The sequence below is a fragment of the Suncus etruscus genome, chromosome 1 (genome assembly GCF_024139225.1).
Source record: "Suncus etruscus isolate mSunEtr1 chromosome 1, mSunEtr1.pri.cur, whole genome shotgun sequence".
Lineage (NCBI taxonomy): Eukaryota > Metazoa > Chordata > Mammalia > Eulipotyphla > Soricidae > Suncus > Suncus etruscus.
In genome coordinates, this window is record NC_064848.1 from 199,144,214 (window position 1) to 199,156,621 (window position 12,408).

The following is a 12,408-nucleotide window of genomic DNA, read 5'->3' on the forward strand; positions in this document are numbered from 1 at the left end:
AAAGGGGATCTTCAAGCATGTAAGGAAATTGATCAGCTCACATAGGGCTGGTGATATTTTTTGTTTCAAGTCACTTTCCTTCTGCTTCTGATTTCTATGTAGGTTTTTCTCACTAATCTTTGCCCTTCATGAAAATGTCCTTTACTACTTTGTGCTACTGGTCTCTTAAGGAGAACACAGAGTTCTCATCGGTCTGAGAGATACATCTATCCTCCTTTGATATCCTTTTCCTGAGAGTCAAAAAGACTCCTCATCACCATAAAATCAAACACAAACCAAGAGCTAAGGAGATTACTTAAAGTTGACCAAAAACGACATACCTCAAGAAAACTTTATTTTCTTTTTTTTTTTTTTTTTTAAAAGATTTCTGTTTTGAACGAAAATAAGCCTTTGGAGGCTGGAGCGATATAGTACCAGCAGGGAGGGTGTCCATTAACCTTGCAAGCAGCTGGCCAGGGTTCAATCCCTGGCATCCCCTATGGTCCCTCAAGTACTGCCAGAAGCAATTTCTGAGTCGAGAGCCAGGCTAATTCCTGAGCATCGCTGAGAATATCTCACTTCAAAATCATAATAATAACAATAAAATAAAGAGCTTTTCCTTCTAAGCAAAATCCCAAATTTAGCTCTTCACATCTACCTCAGTCGCGAAATGAGAAGCAAAAGCAAACCCTGAGGTAATGGCTGACTTCCAGCAGCCCAGAACAATCTTCTCCTCCCCTAGCACACACACAACATTCAGCTACTGTGAACCTGGCCAGCACATTCAACCATGTTGAAAGGGCTCTTACACAGTCCAATCTAGAAACTATAAACTAGAATTGAAGCTAGAAACTAGCATTTCTGGGAAAGCTGTATGTGAAACTTAAAAAAAAAGGGGGGGGGGGGCCAAAATCACCTACCATAGGAATTAACCAACCGTGGCAAGTAGAATGCAAATAGTTAAGAGAGTGACCTCAAACAAAAGTCCTGTCTCTGACACATCACTGGCTCCAAGTGCTTATATAAGTGCCTTCACTTTGCTATGTCCAACTTTCCTTACCTATAAATATGGAGTAATAGTATTACTAGGTATTGCTAGAATTACAAGTAGGTTACTAGAAGTAACCTACTTCTCTGGGTTGGTAGGATTATTAAAGCTATTCCGTAGGGATAGGTCAAAGTAGCAAAACAAACAAATAAACAAACCTGCAAAGCTCGAGGTTGCCATTTCAATTCCCAGTGCACCCCTACATGGTCCCTGTGGCTCTATTGTTTGCGAACCCCAAAACCATACCACTTTCCCCTGGGAGAAAGAAAGCGCTGGCTGGAGCACACAGCCAGGCTTGTGCAATGACTGGAACTCAAAGAGGTATGTATGCATGGGGAGTACTGCCAGGCAGGCCAACATGCCAAGAGCACATGTGGGGACTGCATCGCAATACAACCAAAATAGACCTGGGCACTGTGACAAAAGGTTTGTGTGCAAGTACCCCAAAATGAAGCCTGCAATCCCTGAGTATGCACCTCAATTCTCCCAGAGAGGAACAGACAAAACCCCAACAGATGGTGTACACTCTGACTGCATGTATGGCTGGACCCCAGGAGGGGAGAGAGCACCCACTTTGGGAAACATAGATCTAAATACAAAAGGAATACTTCAAATACTTTAAAGGAAACCTTCTGGCTCTGCAGACTGACTAACATGAATTTCTTTGCCCTTCTCACAAGTCTGCATTGGCCCCCATTTGAAGGGACATTTGGGAAATAACCCAAACCCATGAGTACTTATTGGCCTGAGAAGATGATGTATTAACTCGATGAATAAAGATAACTTACAAACTATGAGAGGCTTAGGAAAATCTTTTGCTTCCTCTCCAAGCATTGAGTCCAACTTGTCTCTGAAAATTAATGTTTGCCCTTGACAGGAAGCAAAAGAAATCATTAAGAAAGGGAAGCCTGGGGTCAGAGTGACAGCATAGCAGTAGAGCATTTGCCTTGCACATAGCCGACTCAGAACAGACCCAGGTTCGATCCCTGACATCCCATATGGTTCCCAGAGCCTGCCAGGAGCGATTTCTGAGCACAGAGCCAGGAGTAATCCCTTATCACCACTGCGACCGGGTGTGGCCCAAAAACCGAGGGAAAAAAAAAAAAGGTGAGAGAGCCTACAACTCCCACTGGCCTGTCACCATGTCTCGGTTTCTCACTGCCACCACTCCACAACCTGTTCTACAATGGGGAAATCAGGGTGGAGGAAGGGTGTGGGGAGAGTCAGACTTTCTGTTCTAAAGAACTCAGTCCAAGATAAAGACGGACTGTCTGAATTACACAAGGCAAAAGTCAACAATAATACATTTACTCACTTCCCAGGTGGCCAGGCAATTTCTTAAATGTGAACGATCTTAGCAATGATTTAGGAATGTAGGATTTGTAGTTGTGAGCGGGTTGAATGAAGATAAGTATCTTCTACAATAAAGTTAACTCTGCTCCCAGCCATCCTGGTAAGAGATGTCGCCTGTCACCTCGGCATGCTTGAAAGAATCCCTCAAAGGCTTTCTCTCAGCTGAAAATACTTCTTATCTGCTCTCCATCAGTGTTCTTACATCTTTGGACAACTGAGACAGGCCTCAGTGTGGACACTGCTGTCAATGACTGTCAGAGATTATTTCTAAAGCCAGAACGATAGTATAGTGGTAAAGTATTTGTTTGCCTTGCAGGTAGCTGACCCAGATTGGATCCCCAACACCCTATTTAGTGCCCAAAGCCCACCAGAAGTAATTCCTGGGTGCAGAGCCAGGATTCGGCCCTGAGTTCTTCCAGATATGGCTCTTAAGCAAACAAAAAGAAAAGATTGTTTCTAGTCTATCCAAGCAAAACTATCAACTACTATTTCTTCTTTCCACATCTCTAGCCAACAGATTAATAGTAATTGTATAGGTGAAATAACTATTGGTTTGCTCACTTGCCTAGTTCTTGAACTTGACCATAAGCTCCTTGACCTGAAATATAGCTTTATATATCTCTCTCTGCTTCTTTACTATCATAGCACAGACCACAATCAACCTTATCTTTGTGAAAATTTCTTTACCAAGACTTACCAAGAGTCTTCGCAAAGACTTGCAGAAAGTGTAGTCTAAAAATCTACCCACAGTCTGTTTGATAGAGTTGCTAGAAATAACTAGAATAATAAAAGAAATAAGTAAATAGAAATAAAATAGTGTTTTACATTTTTCAAATGGCAATCCCCCTTAAGAATACTATCCCCCCCTTTTTTGGGGGGGTTTTGGGCCACACCCAGTGATGCTCAGGGTAGGCTATGCACTCAGAAATCGCTCCTGGCTTGGGGGACCATATGGGACACCAGGGGATTGAATCGCAGTCTGCCCAAAGTTAGCCCTGTACAAGGCAAATGCCCTATAGCTTGCATCACCCCATCACTCTGGCCCCTAATATCCTTGGTTTGTTTGTTTGTCTGTTTGTTTTGAGCCACACCCAGCAGCGTTCAGGGGTTACTCCTGGCTCTGTGCTCAGAAACCCCACTCATGGCTCTGGGGACCATATGGGATGCTGGGGATCAAACCCGCATTTGTCCTAGGCCAGCCACATGCAAGGCAAACGCCCTTCCGCTGTGCTGCCACTCAGACCTTATGAATAGCATACATTTTGTGGAATGTAAAAAGAGTACATGAAATTCAAATTCCATGTCTATAAAGTGTTATTAAAACACAGCCTTACTCATGCTTTCTTGTGTAATCTTAATCTGTGACTGTTTTTGCATACCAGCGGCGGAATTTAGGAAGGGAGACCATATGGTCTGCAAAACCTAAAACATGTATTACTTGGCATTTTATAGGACAAAGTTTACTGAGCCCTTCTGCTTCAAGGAGGAAGGAGAAGAGAAAAGGGGCCTTCCTTTTCACATTTACTGCGGGGTTTATGCACCAAACATAATGAGAGAGAGAGAGAGAGAGAGAGAGAGAGAGAGAGAGAGAGAGAGAGAGAGAGAGAGAGAGAGAGAGAGAGAGAGAGATGGATATACTTAGCACACTAGTACACTTAGCATACACATAGCCTCTGGCATGTAGAGGGCATTAAAAAAAACATGCAATAGATTAATAGTTTAGCTTTTAACCCCATGCAAGACCCTCTGCGCTACTCCTACTCCTGGGATGAAGGAAGATCACTACTCAGGCCGCATGATTTCAAGGACTGATACCTCCTTTGCAGGGTGTGTGTCTCCAATGCACCCCCTCCCCTCCAGACCTAACCATGTTCCCCTGCACCGAGTTCTCCTTTCCTAAAAAAAAAAAAGTTGTCATGCCAGTCTCTGCACACACTCACAGACAGACACACATACAGACAAGACACACAAGCATCCTTGCTAGAACTCGCAGCTCGCCCCTTCTTGGCCAGGGGAGCCCCGCAGGCGTTACTTAACCTCAGCAGCGACCCACTTTCCCACCTCTGACTGGGGGAAGCAAAGCACCTTCCTTTCAGCTGAGAAGGCAGCGGTTTGGGGGTGAAGCTGGAAAGAAGAAACCCAGAGCCAGACCCAGCTCCAGTGGCCTCCCCATAAGAGTTTCTGCAAGAAGGCAAAGGCCAGGAGCTGGGGGGGCCACATCACCTCCCAGACCCTGATTTCTCCAGGGATCACCCCCAAAATCCCCTAGCCAAAAAAAAAATCCTCCAAAGCCTTCTGCTAAAAAAATATTAAATATTGTCCCTCTTGGAGCTGCTTTTCTTTGCATTTCACAAACCCGACCAGCATCAAACAAACACCCCCCCAAAAAAAAATTTTTTTTCATGTCATGAGATCTGCGCATTTTCCTTGCACCCAAACTCAGCAGCCCCTTAACCAAGAAAGAGCCCGAACCCCACTTTCCCCTGGAGAATAAATGGCAGGATGGGAAGGTGGAAAAAAGGAGCCCCCCGGTGCTTGTCTGCCTTCCCCTCGATCGATGTCCCAGGGGGGGTCCCCAACAATCAAACGCGTTCCACATCACCCACCAACACGCATAATTGGGGTCCCCCCACCTCTGCACCCCCATATTCGGGGTGCATCGCGCGTGCACCCAGGAGGATCAGAGGCCCCCCCAGGGCTGTCACCTACCTCCCCACCCGAGGAAGCTTTCCAGGCAGGCCCTGCACCCTCCGAGACCTTGCACCCCAATATCTGAGACCCTGAAAACCACCATCTCCACCCCAGGCCCCGCCCCCTACTCGATGCACCCCCACTTTTCCTCTGCGGCCACCACCTGCAGCTTCTCTTGCACCCCCTTCTGAGATCCCCCTCGGATCTCAGCCTCCCTCCAAAGCCGCTGTCTTTTTTGGGGGGCCCCCTCACCTCTGGGCCGCAGCCGCAGCGCTGCTCTTGTCTTGTCTGCATGCCCCGTAGGCTGCAGGCGGAGCAGCTGAAGCTGGGAGAAGGCGCGGCCCCGCGCGTGCGCGCTCCCGCCGCTCGGCTCCGCTCCGTCGGCGCAGGCTTGGCAGCGCGCCCGCGAGGCTCGGGAGCGCGCGGCGAGCGCCGGAAGTCGCGCGCGGAAGGCACCTGAGATGGTGGGCGGGGCGCCGAGGCCGCGGGAGAGCGCGCGCGCTCCCGCCGTTCGCGAACGTGCTCCTGGCGCCAGAGGCGGCGGGAGCGCCTTGGGGGCGGGGTTAGGAAGGGGCGGGGCCATAAAGGGGCGGGGCGGAGGGAGTGAGCGCGTGCCCGCGCCAGCCCCGCTGCCCTCCCAGCCTGCCAGCCTGCCCGCCCTCCCGCCCCAGGGGACGGCCTGCCTGCCTGCCTGCCTGCCTGCCTGGGCACCGGGGATCTATCTGCCTTCTCCAGAGAGATGTCGCGTCGCTCTCCCTCCAAAGCCAGGGCAAAAACAACGGGGTCGCAGCGCTAGGAAGCGGCAGGGTTTGCGGCAGGGGTGCGATCTTGCCCACGACCTGCTCCTCTGCATCACCTGTCACAGCTACTTGTAGTTAAATCTTTTTTGCTTGCTTGCTTGCTTGCTTTTTCTTTCTTTTTTCTCCTTCTTTCTTTCTTTGTCTTTATTCTCTTTCTTCCTTCTCTTTTTTCTTTCCTTCTTTTTTCTTTTCTTTCTTCTCCCTCGTTCTATCTTCCTTTCTTCACGTCTTTCTTTTCTTCCTTCCTTTTTCCTTTCTCTCCCTCTTTCTATCTTCCTTTCTCTTTTCTTCCTTCTTCCTTCCTTTATCTTTCTTTATCTCTCCCTCTTTCTTTCTTCCTTTTTATTTATATTCTTTCTTCCTATCTTTTGTTCTTCCTTCCTATCTTTTCTTTCTTCCTTCACTCTTTCCTTCCTCCCTCCCTTCCTTCCTCCTTCCTTACCTTCCTTCCTCTTCATTTCCTCCCTTCCTCCTTCCTTCCCTGCGTTCCTTCCTCCCTCCCTCTTTTCCTTTCTCCCTCCCTCCTTCCTTCCCTTCCTTCCTCCTTTCTTCCCTTCCTTTTACCTTCCCTCCCTTCCTCCTTCCTTCTCTGCTTCTTCCCTTCCTCCCTCCTTCCCTCCTTTCCTTTTTCCTTCCCTCCCTCCCTTTCTCCCTTCCTACCTTCCTTCCTTTCTTCCTTCCTCCCTTTCTTCCTTTCTTCTTTCGTGTTTGGGCCACACCTAGCAGTGCTCAAGGCTTACCCCTGACTGCACCCAGGAATTGAACCAGAATTGGCAGTGTGCAAGGCAAGCACCCTACCGGCACCATGTCTACTTTTAGGAATGTGTTTCTTGCTGATTCTTGGGGTTTGAAAGATCCTCTCTTAGGGAATCTGCATTTTCATTCACTCCACCTCCCTTTCTGCTACCTGCCACAGCCAGTTGGGTGGTATCCTCATTTTCATGACTGCTTTCTTACATCAGAGACAGATCTGAGACTTCTGGACATTCCTCATGAGAGTGGAGATGGGATGGATCCTGACTTTTCAATAGCCTGAGATAGGGCCCCTGTAGAGGACTTTGTTCCATAGCTATTTATCCAGCAATTAATTTTGCTTAAAATATATAGTATATATATGCATATCTATCTGTGTTTATTACCCCCTAAGTAATCTAAAGCAGGAGTGAGAAAAGATCCAATGGGCTAGAAAAGATTTGCATGTCGTAACCGGGGGGATTCTATTTCTATCCTCAGCACTTTATTCTTCCAAGTATCAAACATGGGACCCCAAAACAAATTCACAAAACTCATGACCCTAGCTTAGCAGATTTTCCTATAGTCTGCACAATTTCTTTGCACCTTGCACAATTTTTTGGTTTGGTAATTTAACAATTTGAAGACTTTTTTATTGCTGGTGATGACATTTAGCAGTCTATGTTTAGGTTTGATCCTGCATAAGGAGATTTTTAATTAATAGAAAGAATTTAAATTCTATAAAACCTGTATGCATTATAGTTTTGATTTTTTCAAACCTGTTCTTGGTTTTGAGAAACTTAAATTAAATTTCCCAAAAATTCTTTCTGCTTTCTAAATTCTGGAGATATAAGGACCAGATCAATAGCATAGTAAGTAAGGCATTTGCCTTGCATGCTGCTGACCCCAGTTCAATCCCCAGCATCCCATGTGATCCACCTAGCCTGCCAGGAGCAATTTTCTGAGCACAGAGCCTGGAGTAATACCTGAGCACCACTTGGTGTGGCCCAAAATACATATAAATAAATATGTATGTCTATACATACATGCATACATACCCCAGAAAATTAAAGAAGGCAGATAATTTAACTGGATTGTTTGCTCTTGTTTGAAATATCTAGAACATTTTAGTTGTAAATTCAGAAGAATGCATCCTTTGTGATAGAGAATCTAAAGACAAGCAAACAAAAGGAAGTTATGGCTAAATAAACTTGGTAAAAAATGTATTACTGGAGGCTGGAGCAATAGAGGGTATGGCGAATGTCTTGCATGCTGTTGACTCTGGCTCAATCTCCTGTGTCCCATACGGTATTGCCAGGACTGACTCCAGATTGCAGAGCCAAAAGTAAGCCATGTGGGCCCGGAAAGATAGCACAGCAGCATTTGCCTTACAAGCAGCCGATCCAGAACCAAAGGTGGTTGGTTCGAATCCCGGTGTCCTATATGGTCCCCGTGCCTGCCAGAAGCTATTTCTGAGCAGACAGCCAGGAGTAACCCCTGAGCACCGCCGGGTGTGGCCCCCCCAAAAAAAACAAAAACAAAAACAAAAAGTAAGCCATGTGCATCACTGGGTGTGGCCCCCAAACAAACAAAAAATGTGCTACCGAAATATGCATTTGCCCAAACTGTACAATACTACTTATAGTAAATCTAATTTGCTTTAACCTCAGGAGTTCAGTCATTTCTTCCTCTATTCTGGACTTTTTTTTCTGAGTTCCTTATCCTTGTAGGGTTTGCTCTTCTTTCTCCTTAGGTTTCCTCTCTTGCTTCAAGAGAACATACCCCAAACCAATTCTTCTCTAAAACTTTCCTTACTTCAGGAAAAAAAAAAAATCTCATAGCCCTCCCTATTGCCTTCTGGCTCATATCATTTTACTTATGTACTGTTATTGTTTTAAATTAAATTGGAAGTATCTGGAATTAAGATATTTTACTTTTTAGAGAGATAGTATAGGAGGTAAGGTACATGCATGGCGTACAGTTCACCTGGGTTCAATTCCTGACATTTCCTTTAGTATTACCAGGAGTGACCCTTGAGCATAGAGCCAGGACTGAGTTATGATCACTGCCAGGTGTAATTCCCCCACACACCCCAAAATACTTTTTTTCTGACATTAATATAAAGGGCCAGGTTTTATGCATCTGGTTGTATAGTAAATGCTGATAAATCTACTGACGAGACACACATGTAGTGGAGTGTGCAAACACCATCATTATTTTCCCATAAAATATCACCAGTCACTCAGCAAAATCTACCAAATGAAAGAAAGAGAAGACACTACCTTCTCTTTATGGATCGAGGACAAAATAATGGTGATAACACTGTTTGGAGAAGAAGCATCCTAAAGAATATATTTTAATTAAAAAAATAAAAGACTATTACAAGGAAATGTTTTGGCCTTGACATGTTTGGCTGTCTGTCATGAGAGAGCTACTTATCAAACTGCTTGTACCTTGTATATTATTTCACCACTCTATCTCAATCCACATTTCCATAGTTACTAGTTCACAGAACTAAAGAAGCAGCTGCGGGGCAGATCTTTCTTTCTGAGCTTCTGTATCTAGGAAATAGCAAACAAGCCGCTCATTGCCTGGCTGTTGTCATGGTGGCAACCCAAATCCCCATATCTCATTAATAGATTTTTAGACAATAAATCATCTGGGAATACATAGATCACAGGCGTTACAGACAGGTTTAATAAGTTGTCTAGCTGAATAAGAAATAGTAAACAGAAATCTTGACAGAAATTAATATAAAGTTTTTAATATTTAATGTAGGCCATCTACATTTTCTGCCTCAAACCAACCAACGCCCTAGCCTCCTGCTGGAGAATAATGGATTCTACTTATGTTGGGTTTGTTGTGGTGGTGGTGGTGGTTATTCTTTTTTTCTTACTAGAAACTTGGGCCTTATTTAATGAAGTCCTTGTGTTATCTTAAAAGTAAGAGATAAATGGGCTGGAACAATAGCTATTTGCCTTGCATGTGCCCCACCTGAATTCACTGAGTTTCATCCCCAGCATCCCATATGATCCCCCAATCCTGCCAGTAATGATGGCAATCAAAATGATTGATTTCTGAGCATAGAATCAGGAGTAACACCTGAGTACTGCTGGGTGTAGCTCAAAACAAAAAACAACAACAAAGAGTAAGAGGTAAAATAGGAGATAAATTGTTAGGATAAATTTAATGTAAGATTGGTGCTTTATTTGATAGATTGTCAATACATTGGAAATGACATATGCCCTTTTTTTGTTTGATTTTTTGTTTTTGGACCATTCCTGGTGGTGCTCAAGGGTTACTCCTGGCTCTGCACTCAGAAATTGCTCCTGGAAGGTCTGGGGGACCATATAGGATGCTGGGAATCTAACCCAGGTCTATCCCAGGTCAGCCACATGCAAGGCAAATGCCCTACCACTGTGCTATCGATCTCTCCAGCCCCCATATCCCAATTTTTTCTTTTTTTTTTCTTTTTTTTTTTTTTTTTTTGGTTTTTTATTTTTGTTTTTTCAGGCCACACCCATTTGATGCTCATGGGTTACTCCTGGCTAAGAACTCAGAAATCGCCCCTGGCTTGGGGGGACCATATGGGACGCTGGGGGATCGAATCGCGGTCTTTCCTTGGCTAGCGCTTGCAAGGCAGACATCTTACCTCGAGCGCCACCTCACTGGCCTCGCATATCCCAATTTTTTCAATCAATTAATTGACCGTATAGTTTTTTGGCATGCCCAGCACTCTTGGCTTTGTGCTCCTGAGTCATATCAGGAAATGCTGGATATAACTAAACACACAGAGCTCACACCTTACTTTCCTCTAACCTCTAATCTGATTGGCTGGAGCATAGTATAAGTATCCCGCACTTAACAAAGTAATCTCTCCAAAGTTGCTCCCAGATAGTTTGAATCCTCATGAGTTCATGCTCTGCTATCCCACCCCATGATAAGCTGCCTGCTTGTAAACTCAACTGGTATCCGACATACATCACCAACTTCATTTCCATCTGGACATTCATGCCCTTGAAATAAAGCCTGTTTTTCTCTCTACATTTGTCTTTAGTATAAGTAGCTATTATTTTGCATAGATGCCGTAAGAACTAGGATAGTAACTTTTTTTTTATGATATCTTTATTTAAGCACCATGATTACAAACATGTTTGTGTTGGGTTTCAATTATAGAAAAAAAACACCCCCTTCACCAGTACAACATTCTCACCACCAATGTCCCCCGATCCCCCTCCTCCCCAGGCATTTTATTTCTCTCACTCACTACCATTGTCATGCTAGTTGTAGTGTAGTTATTTCTCAAACTGCACTCACCACTCTTTGTGGTAAGCCTCATATTGTGAGCTGGTCCCTCCAGCCCTCATCTCTATTTTCTGTGGGTATTATTATTATTATTATTATTATTATTATTATTATTATTATTATTATTATTGCCTTTTATTTTTCTTAAATTCCAAAAATAAGTGAGACTATTCTGTATCTATCTCTCTCCCTCTGACTTATTTCATTCAACATAATAGTTTCCATGTCCATCCATGTATGGGAAAATTTCCTTTTTCCTGACAGCTGCATAGTATTCCATTGTGCATATGTACCACAGTTTCTTTAGCCACTCATCTGTTGTAGAGCTTCTGGCTATTGTATATAGCGCTGCAATGAATATAGGTGTGCAGAAGGCATTTTTTATTGTGTTTTTGTGTTCTTAGGGTATATCCCTAGGAGTGGTATAACTGAATCATATGGGATCTCAATTTTTGTTTGTTTTTTTTTTTGAGGAATCTTCATATTGTTTTCTATAAAGCCTGGACTAGACAGGAGTTCCTTTCTCCCCACATCCACTCCATCACTGATTGTTCTTGTTTTTTGTGATGTGTGCCAGTCTCTGTGGCATGAGATGGTACTGCATTGTTGTTTTGATTTGCATTTCCCTGGTGATTAGTGATGTGGAACCTTTTTTACATACTTTTTGGCCATTTGTATTTCTTCTTTGCTTGTTCATTTCTTCTCATTTTTTGATAGGGTTAGAATTTTTTCCTGTTAAGTTCTGTCAGTACTTTGTATTTCTTAGTTATCAGGCCCTTGTTTGATGGGTCTTGGGTGAATAGTTTCTCCCATTTTGTGGGTAGCCTTTGTATCCTAGTCACTGTTTCCTTTGAGGTGCAAAAGCTTTGCTGTTTAATATAGTCCCATTTGTTTATCTCTGCTTCCACTTGTTTGAACAGTGGTATTTCCTCCTTAAATATTTCTTTAGTCTCAATGTCATGGAGTGTTTTACCATGTGTTCTTCTATTCTATGTATGTTATGGTTCTGGGTCTGATATCAAGGTCTTTAATCCATTTGGATTTGACCTTTGTGTTAGATGGAGTCCAAGTTCACTTTTTTGCATGTGGCTGACCAGTTGTCCCAGCAACACTTGTTGAAGAGGCTTTTGTTCTTCCATTTTGCATTTCTTGCCCCTTTATCAAAGACTAATTGCATATCTGGAGAATGGGATAGTAATTTTTCATCTAGATTTAGATTAGAGCAAGGTGGCCTTTCCCAGGAAGCATTCGGTCATACTTTTAACTGCAGGCTTCAAAACAGTCTTTTAATATGCCTAACCCCAAAGGGTCTTTCTTTTAGGTCTTGGGAAGATAAAAACTCCAGCTGGGGGAGCTACATGTGGTGTCTGTATTTGAATCAGGGTTAAATTTGCAGCTGTGGTTACTTAGCAAGTACCTTAATTTTGTACAGTGTCTCAACCCCCATGATTATTTTTAAAGCACTTACCATTTCTACAAGCTAAGAAACAGTACCAAAAG

General features: G+C 43.8%; 1 protein-coding gene across 1 annotated transcript in view; it reads right to left on the minus strand.

Moving 5' to 3' along the window:
• ABCA5 (ATP binding cassette subfamily A member 5) overlaps window positions 1–5,347 on the minus strand; it is an 80,303-nt gene extending 74,956 nt beyond the window's left edge. The window contains exon 1 of the mRNA XM_049772794.1: window positions 5,324–5,347. The gene's annotated coding sequence lies outside the window, so the exon portion shown is untranslated. The remainder of the gene's footprint in view (window positions 1–5,323) is intronic.
• Window positions 5,348–12,408: the final 7,061 nt, after the last annotated feature.